An 8,019-nucleotide genomic window follows, 5' to 3' on the forward strand; every position below is an offset into this window, starting at 1 on the left:
AAGAGGGGAAGGAAACAAAATTAATATCACTAGCTTTGCTTGCTTGTGGCCAGTATCCAAGTCTGGAAAGCTGTCTAGTCTGGCCATCATCAGGGATGAGCCATATGAACCATAGATTTGACTTTTCTGTCACCATGACATCTTTATGTCACCTTTAGTCATCTCTACAAGCAAGGGCTTATCTGATACAGAAGCAATTACGTTGGTATTTTTGTGAGATCTGCTGGACTAAGCTGCTTGTACAGTTTGTTTTGCAGGAAACTGCTGTTAGAACAATCCCACCTCAAACATGGTAAACGTTCCACTGATGCATTTGAAAGGATACGGTTAACAGTTGCTTGAAAATGTGTTGCCTTGGTGCCATACAGTGAAACAGCCAAATGATCTTGCATTCAAGCATCAGAGTTTAGTAGACTTCTGATAGTCTTTTCTACACTGAGTCAGACTATATTATTCTAAACAGCGTATTGCTACAAGTGCTTCTCAATAATGCATTACACAGAGTAGGAAGACTTTTTATAAAAGAGAAAATTTTTAATGTGTTTAACTGATTATTTTTTAGCTTAGCCAAAAGCAGACATCTATTGGGGTGCAAATAATTACTCATAATCCCTAAGTATCCATTGAAAGTATAACCAAAAGTGACATGATGCACACCTACTCTAGGATCTACTAATTAGAAAATGAAGGATTGAAACCTCAGCTCTAATTTTTTAAAATGCCCTCCCGTGAGCTCTGATTATTAAAAGTCCCTCAGGTGTCATCACTGATAGCCAGCTGAACAGGGTTACATAACCCTACATACAGAGGACCATTTGTTCTTAGCATAGCACTAAATGGGAACATAATTTGGATTTGTGATTTTGGGTGGAATTGTGAAACAGAAGGCAAGGCAAGTGTTCTTGATCTGAAGATTCCCTGTGATAAACGGGATTTGTTTTTAATGCTAACCTGACTGCAGGGATAACTGGACGGGATTACATCAGCTGCCTTGATTAGGAGACAATGTTAACCTTGGATTTAAAAATCTTGGAATTCCTGGTAAGCATGGTTTGTGGGATGAGGCTTATGTAAGTCATAGTAGGCAACTGAGTTCCTTACTGCATTTCAGAGCTGTTTCTCAGTCTGAGGAGCAGCCAATGGCTATTACCAGATAGTACACTGCCTCTAATTAATTTATTTGGATTCTTTCATTTTTTCACAAAGATAATTGAAAGATGATGGACTGAGGTAGAAATCAGGAAATAACTGAAGAAGCTGTGGTTTGGCTGCCATTAAGAAATGGCTAACAATTAAGTAGATCAAACTTTTAATTAGTGTTTTTAATTAGTGTTTCACAGGTTTTAAAAATACCTGTAAGAAATCCTTAAGTTACAAGGAAAGAAATTGCATATATATTGAGGTTTGACATTTATACCAGAAGGTAGCTTGGTGAAATTTCAGTTGTCAGCAGCTCTTGATTAGCTCTGGTTGTCTTTCATATTGAATCAGCATGTGTGAAGACTCCTTGCAATGAAAGAATGTCTCTGACTGCGTTTCCTGAAAATCACAATTTGGCAAAGATGCAGAGTGAACTTAAACATATGAGGAAAAGGTCTTCCTGAATGGGAGCATTGCAGCAGAAATACTGCTATGAAATGTCAGGGTGTGATTAGGATTCAGTGAAGCCAGAACAGCTGATCTGTGAGACTGCACTTCTCTGAAAGAAGGCAAAGATGAAATTTTTAATACTTAAGTTTCTGACAGTATTAAAGAATCAATTCTTAGTTGTGAGCCCAGTTTGAGAAAGAAGCTGTATATGAGCTCTGTTGCGAAAGAATAGTGGTTTCAAAAAATCTATTTTCAGGAACATCTAAAACATCTTTGATCAGAAAAATCGCTTTGTAATTCTTGACCCTTCTGCTATATTTAGACTTTTAAGAGACTGGCTTCTTAGCATGTACTAGGCAAAGCCATCTATAAAGTAGATGAAATTTACTGTTGGTATCTTTTATGATTCTTAATGCAACTTTTGGTGCCTTTGAATTATATGGCAAATTCAGCTTTTTATTATTTTTAATACAAACTTTAAGCTTTTGTAATTATGAAGAAAAAGATAGAGAGGGAAAAAAAAAAGGCTAAAAGTTGATGGCTGAGAATCCAGGCATGACACAAGAAGTATTAATTTGAATTTTGTTAAATTCATGAAACATTTATTTGTTGAATTTCACAATTTTTAGATAAACCTGTCATGAGCCCAATTCACAATTAATTCCTCTCTCCCTTTCAAGTTCACAATAAAATATTAGATGAAAATTGAGAGCTGGCCACTTTAACCAGAAGGCAATTGCAGTGATTTTGATGCCTGCCTTTTGTGCTATTACAAACTATATTTTTGTATCTGCTTCTGAAAAACATACATAATAGTTGAGAACAATATAGCTTTTCTTTTGAAAAGAGTCTAGCAGTACTGGCATCAGTGAAGTTCAGCACAAGAGTGCCATTACTGCAGGCCCTTTTCCAATCTCTAGTAAGTTTTGCTTTTGTTATTATAGAACATGTTAGATAAGCCTATGGCCTTAGATGTCAGCTGGACTTCCTGAAGAATATGAAGTTGAGTTGAGTGGCTGTCTGTCTTTTTGATTCACCCTGTCCAGCTTCTTAACCCATGTCCAACTGCAGCCAGTGTGACATGGCTGATGTGTAATTTAACTATTGTGAAGTCCCTAAGTGATTCTTTATGCATGTGGAGGGCATAGACACTTTTAAAGTATCCCCTGAGAAGAAGGATTGTGTCGTAAAACACTCCAATTCTATATACCAGAGAATTCACATAGGAAAAAGCAAATGTGAATTTCCTGCAACTGAAGCTAGTTTTGCTTAGAGCTTATGTCTATTAGACATGAGATTTACCAACTACGAGGCACAAACCTGTAGGGATATTATGCTTTTTTTGTTTATGTATTACAGAATTAGTCTAGTGAAGTACAGATTGCAGTTGTTCTTCTCTAACAAAGGAGTTGTTCCAACTATACACAGATGTATTTGAGGAGAAAGCAACTGCTAGCAAAACTGGAGCAGAATGTGGGCAAGAGCCCCATGGAAGACAAGAGACAGGGCTGCAGAAGGTCAGGAGGATGCTGAAGGACCTTGAAGGGTTAGAAGAGTGTGGAGAAGGAAGGACAAGAAAACAAGGCAATGTCCTTAACTAAGTAAGGAATAGATACACATGCCTGGAAAGGGAAACAAGCAAACAAATCTGCAAAGGGACAGACAGTGAAGTTTGGTTTCCCTCTGATCTGTATTGTGCTGCTGAGTTTCCTGGTACCAAGTTGTTCAGTGCTACCTTTGTCTCTTCTGGGTGGGTTCCCTGTGGGCAAGGACTGAGTTTCTGTGTGCCTCAGTAGAGGCACTAACAAAATGTAGGGGAGGATGGACAGAAACAGGCAGTGTGTTGATGCTGATCTGCTTTGAGTACATAATATGTCATCAGATAGCTGCCACAGTTTGTACATTTTTCTGTATACTATACCTTATTATGAAGGCTTTCTCTGCAGTGGTGTTTAAGATAGCTGTGAGAACGCATTTTCTCACTTCACCACCCATTTTGCCCACTAATAGCAGGTAATCCACACCTAGATATCTTCTCTCAAGGGAAGAAAAACTCATATTTAAAACCTGGTATTTATACCTGGTCACAATAAATTTCTTGATCAGACTCTCAAAGACACAGAAGTGGGTTGGGATAACAGAGAGCGGCTGAGGTATTATTTGTTATTTACCCAGGTTTTAGGTTTGTGAACATGCCTCAAAGCTAATATGATGTTTTAAATTTTCTGTTACTGTGGTCAGATTTTACTCAGAAGTAAGAAGAGGAAGTAAAAAAAAAAAACCAAAAACAAACCAATCAACCAACTCAAGTGAACCTATGTGCTGTTTAAAATGCATTAATCTCAGCTGCCAAAATTGCAGGGAGGAAACCAGTTCTTACAGAGAGAGACCAGGCTTACTCAGACTTCAGGCACAGCAGGCTCAAAAGCTTGGCAACTGTTTGCTTGGTTTTGTTTCATTGTGTTGTGTTGTTTGTTTTTTTTTTTTCCCAGGTGTGCCTCTTCCCACATCACAAAGCTCCTTCAGGTGGGCCAGGTGAAGGCAGTGTAAATGGGAGGTACTAAGCCAGCTGCTTGTGGTCCTTCAGTTCCTGCACCTCATGGGGTGGCCCTGCAGCCCTGCCAGCCTCCCCAGGCAGCTGCCATGTTTTCCTCCAGCCTGCACTGGGCCACGCCTGGGGAGCCTTGAGCACTGGTGCCTGAGGTCCTCCAGTGAGGTCATGGTGGTGGCTGCTGCAAAGCCAGTGTGTGATGGCTGCCCTAAGGAGCACAGGGAACAGCCTGCTCCTGGCCTCTACTCAGCCTGGCAGCATCTCTTTCTTTGTAGGAAATGCTGCTTCTCACCTGGTGTTGCCATGGCAATGGGGAAACGGGCTCTGTTTGGGTCTCTTGGCAACTGTATCTGAAGGGAGTGGCCAGTGCATAGGTACATAAATCAGCTGTGCTCCACACACATTTTTAAATTAAAGAAAAAAGAGCTTGATGTTCACTGTTCCATTTGAGGCAATGTTGACTCTGTCCTGGGCTACCAGCTGCACAAGGAGCATAGGAAGAGTTGGGTGCCAGAAGAACAGCCCTGGAGGTAGGGAACCCTTCAGTCTTCCAGCAGCTCCTCAGCCATGTGCAGAAAAGTACCTTCTGCAGAATGGGGAATGTTTGATGTGAAACAGGATGTGTTGTTTGTCATTAATCCTATACCTCCTGTGATTAGGTGGTTGGCCTTGCAACTTCCATGTGCCTCAGAGCTCTCAGTAGTGAAACAGTGCATCTCACCAAAATGAAGGACAAAGCACTGAGGGTGATCTCCTCCAACTCTTTGGCTACAGATAAATGCGTATAAACCTGTCATACACACACAAGTGAGTACAGAGTAACAAAGCAAGTTGTGCTTCAACCAGGAAGCAACTCTGGAATAACTGCTAGTCTGTAGCATAAGGATATGTTTCCTAATACTGTGCTGAGGTTTGCCATTGCCTTAGACTGGATTTCTGCAAGGACTTTTTTATTTCAGATTATATTGAACTACATATTCCAAGGTGGTTTTTCTCCTTTCTTCTGGTGATATGTAGGAGATGTGATTAATTCTTCAATTATTTCAATCTAAATCAAGAGCATCCTGTTAAAGCAGAACACAACAGACTTCTTGGCCCTCAAATAATTGCCAACCTTTACAATTTTTGTTGATTTATGTTCACCACAGCTGAGACATTTGATCGAGGTCATCATGTTTTTATTGCTCAATGAGGCTCAGTAGACGCCTTGCAGGTCACTTGCTGTAGTGTTATAGACTGCTGGTAGATTTGAGATCCACTAAAATAAAATCATAAAGTAGAAAAGAGTTGTCAGGTCTAATGGTAGCTGTGATCAATACCATATAAACTAGATTAAATTAAGCTTAGAAAAACAGTACTTGCATACATTGCAAAATAATAGCTGTGGGTTTTTTTTTTTTTTTTTCCTGATACTTTACTGTTTCACTGAAATAATTTTCTTACAATCTCTTTGTGATACCTTCTCTGAGAAGGTTGCTGTCAGGTAAAACTCTGCAGCTGTTCCAGATTTTGGAGGAAGAAATCAGACAAATGGGAATCCTTCAAACTGGAATTTGGCCTCAACAATAGCGAAATCAGGTTGCAGAGTAAGGGGAGAAAATAGCAATTTTATATTAAAAATAAGGAATTTAGGGAAAAGGAGGCTTTTTGGCTTAACTTTCTGCATTATACTTCTCAGATGTTGCTATGTCTTCAAGTTATAGGAGATATGTGTTCATGGGAGTCCCCTTATAGCAAAATGGGCTTGGGGCAGTGGGACCCTACTCTTCTTGCCTTGTATTTGGTCTCCCTGCAGCATGGATGCATTCTTGGTATTATGATGAAGTCAGAGCCACTTCTGTGGGAGTGTGTGAAGTAACATCCAAATACGTCTGTTCATATTTAGACTACTATTAAAATTCATTTTGTATGCTCTTGTGATCACTTGCACTAATTGTTGGTTATTTCTTCTACTACCAAACTGAGCAGAACTTCCCACTGTATGGGCTGATCTGTTGCCTGTGTAGGATCAGATAAGGATTAAGATTTTATGGCAGAATTTCCAAGGTATGGAGCATGTGTCCTTTTTCTTCTCTTCCTGTGTTCCCATGCGTTGCCCAAAACATGCGTTATCTGACAGGCATTTCTGTGATTCCAGGCTCATTGTGCTATGTGCTCATCTTGCTAGTGATGGACACTGCAGCTGTATATGCAGAGTGAGCCCTTATTTACCTGCAAGATGCAGTAAGGAAGACCTTGGGGCTCCTTCCAGCAGAGGCAGAGATAGGTACCAATCAAGAGCCAAGGTCTGGGCAGAGCTGAGTTGGGATCTGAGGGATCTGCTAAGCTGTAAGTTGATTCCTGCTAAATCACTTCACTGACAGATAGGTAAAGGTGTGAGGTGTGGGCAAAGATTTCAGAAGATACATCCAGCACAGAATATAGCCACACAAAATGAACAGTAATTTTGAAGGCAATCATTACTTGCCTCTGAATAATGACTTTTAAATTTTTTAGATACTGACTATTATTTACCTGGGGCAAAATACAATTCTCTGTCATCTAGCTGAGCTCCCAGTGCAGCACAGCTCCCAGTGCAGAACTCAGAGCCAGCTTTATAGTTTTCTCTTTTTTTTTTTTTTTCTATGGAGTTTACTCTCCCCTTATCTACAGAATGATCTAAATTTGCTGGAGCTTTCTCACCTGCTTCAAAAGGAAATATCTTTTTCTTATTGGATATGCAAGTTAAGTAGCACTGAACTCCTAACAGCCAGGGCAAGCTGAGTACACTTGAGGCTCATGTAGTCAATATGCTGACGTATCCAATAATTACAAAATATAGCTATGTCAGTTATTGTTCCCTGCACAGTTTTAACTTTAGTTTAATGCTGTGGAACATAAATTGAACTACATCATAGACTCACTTTGCTTCTTTCTCTACTGGGCTTCCAATTTTACTTGTAATACAAGTTTTTTGGTTTTTTTTTTTTTTGTTTTTTTTGTTTTTTCAATTGTAAAATATTTACCATGAAGAGTAAATGCCATTGTTAGTAGCATTGTGAGGGCTGTTCACCATATTGCAAAGGGCCCTTTTTTCTAGACAAGCAGACTTGTTCCTGGACCTGCAAATGTAATGGGATGAGAAAGGACGACAGCGTACAAAGTAGGAGGGGCCCTGGGGCTGTAAGAAATACTGCAGGTTGTCCCCAGCTTTCCCCTGTATGCATAGCAATCAAATCTGGTTTTGTAACTTTCTAACATCTGAAGTATTACCATCTTGAACAATGAGTGTACTTTCACAAATGAGAACATGGAAATGAAATTGAGCAATTTAGTTTTGATTTTTAGACATAACAGAAAAACACAGCAAAGTAAACAAATAATGTATATACAGCCAAACTTGTTAAGGTAACTATGAAATGTACCCTGAACTGTGCTCTGTGGAATCTATGAGCTAAAAGCACTGAAAATGAATTGGATGTTTAAATCTTGTGATCTTGATCTAAGCTATTTGAGGAACAATAACTTAGATGATACCCTTGTGTGTGTGGGGGGGGAAATAAGTGCATTCTGTTTTAATGACTTAATATCTTGTGGCTTAAGGGGCAAAAATATTAGTAATTTTAAATTCACTATATTGTATTAAACTAAATGGCAATCTCACTCCTTATTTTTCTTGTTGATATTCAAATAATTTTACATTTTCTCTGCAACTAGAATGCCTCCCTCCCACATGTTCATGCCTCAGTCACTTGTCTCATGCAGTACCTGAACAGTCGAGTATGTCAGGGTGAGCCAATTCTGGCTCATTCATCCCCACTTATCCACTATTGAACCATCACACTCAAAGCTGACTAATATTTTATGATGTTTTTCAGTAATGGAAAAGATTTCTATGA

General features: G+C 39.3%; 1 long non-coding RNA gene across 2 annotated transcripts; it reads left to right on the forward strand.

Moving 5' to 3' along the window:
• The first annotated feature begins 943 nt into the window (after nt 1–943).
• LOC128086377 (uncharacterized) lies at nt 944–7,314 on the forward strand. Of its 2 annotated transcripts, none has more exons than XR_008209354.1 (4): nt 944–1,041; nt 4,083–4,147; nt 4,559–4,671; nt 4,801–7,314. It is a non-coding gene; the product is annotated as an uncharacterized LOC128086377 (long non-coding RNA). The 2 variants fall into 2 exon arrangements; XR_008209353.1 differs by having other exon boundaries at nt 4,593–4,671.
• The last annotated feature ends 705 nt before the right edge of the window (nt 7,315–8,019 follow it).

The sequence above is a fragment of the Tympanuchus pallidicinctus genome, unplaced genomic scaffold (genome assembly GCF_026119805.1).
Source record: "Tympanuchus pallidicinctus isolate F22 unplaced genomic scaffold, pur_lepc_1.0 scaffold3, whole genome shotgun sequence".
Lineage (NCBI taxonomy): Eukaryota > Metazoa > Chordata > Aves > Galliformes > Phasianidae > Tympanuchus > Tympanuchus pallidicinctus.